The 1,607-nt window shown below is 40.6% G+C and overlaps 1 pseudogene; it reads right to left on the bottom strand.

Annotated features, from left to right (window-relative positions):
• Positions 1-529: 529 nt before the first annotated feature.
• On the bottom strand, positions 530-941 carry LOC119541349 (annotated as a pseudogene).
• Between the last annotated feature and the right edge of the window lie 666 nt (positions 942-1,607).

Below are 1,607 nucleotides of genomic sequence, written 5' to 3'. Positions count from 1 at the left end.
GCTTCTGTCTAGGAAGAGATTCCTCTGAGTTTAGCCTAGTACAAATGGCTCACACTGACCTAGAGCAGCTATTTGTTGCCCTGGGAGTTTTTAGACATCTAGCTGGTTTCTCACAATCCACCTCTGCTCCCAACAATGCTCTGAGCCTCTGCTTAGGAAGTTCCTAGAGAAGCAGATGAAACTCATTAGGACACAGCAAAAAATAGGGGCATTTTACCAGCCTCTCATGTGAGGCAGAGACCTCAAGGCAAAATACTCTTACCATAGAATGCTCTAGTCACTATCACCTTTATCTTTGTCCTCCTCCCTTTAGCTCTCTGCCCTGGCCACCTTAGCTTATCTTCACCATTTTTTATTCTCCCTGAGGCTCAAGTTTTCCTTTTGCTTATTTTTGAGAAAAGCTTATTTTTGTGATTCACCCAACTAACCATGAAGTCAAGCACAAATCCAAATAAGGAATCCCATGAAGGGCCTGGAAAATACTACTGTGCCTTTCAGCTCCATAAGATGCCTGGCCAGCTGCAAGCTTCTATGCTGGGTCTTCATCATCCATTGTCACTTCACTGGTATTTTCTTCTGCTCAGTCTCTGGCCCCGCAGGCAGAATGCTCATGACTGTGTGGAGGAGAGCTTCCATCTGCTCCTCCGTGGCAACTCCTCTCTCCTACCATCAGCTGGAATTCAGCAGCCCTCAGAGTCTTGTGATTCAGCAGCTGAAGCTTTTCATTGCTGTGAAATATTCTCTAACAATCTCAGGACTCTGATTGCAACATGTTTTTTTGATATGTATTTTAATGTTTCAGCAATGATAGTATTCAAGTTCTATTGCCCAGAACTATGCATATTCTTTCCACTTTCTTTATGCTGCTCTTTAAGATTAGTTAGTAACTGCACCACCCTGTATTTACTAAGTAGCACCGAACTGGCATCCTGCACTTCCATGTCATCAGTGCCTGGTGGCCTCCAGATGCCACAAACAAGGGGCCTCATGCTGACTCACTGCTCCCTTGATTTTGATGTTTCAAACTACAAGATTTCTATTGTTTAAACTTCAAATTTATGGTAAGATGTTATAGCACCCCTAGAAAACAGCTACATCACACATGGATAAAACTAAGAACTTTCTTCCCTTTAGTGTCTCTGGTTGGGAATGGGAAGGAAAAGGAGCAAAGCCATGTTGTTTCCATGGGCTTGAATGAGCAGGATTAATGATTTCTAAATCCAAGGTCTGTGAGCAACTTTACAATGATATCTGGGATATGGTTCTGTCCACAAACCAGTTGGAGTCCTGAACTACTGAACAATGTTCTGTATCTACTATCTGAGCCATTGAGTATCTACATACATAGGAAAACATCACTTTGTTTGAGAAGTAATGGAGAATAATACTGTAATTTTATCTGATGTAGAGTGTGCCAAATACTACTTGGATGTTTCTGCTACACCTAACTGGTATAACAAACACTTTTGAACATATATTGATAGAATTAAACATAAACCTCTTTTTCAGACAATAATGCCAAAGATCAGAAAATATTTTGTGAAGTTAATTGAAAACCCCCATTGATTTAAGAGCTATGTAAAACAATTTTCCATTAAAGGAATTCA

The sequence above is a fragment of the Choloepus didactylus genome, chromosome 8 (assembly GCF_015220235.1).
Source record: "Choloepus didactylus isolate mChoDid1 chromosome 8, mChoDid1.pri, whole genome shotgun sequence".
NCBI classification, from domain to species: domain Eukaryota; kingdom Metazoa; phylum Chordata; class Mammalia; order Pilosa; family Megalonychidae; genus Choloepus; species Choloepus didactylus.
The sequence above is the reverse complement of the archived record's forward strand: the minus strand, read 5'-3'. Positions and strand labels throughout refer to the sequence as shown.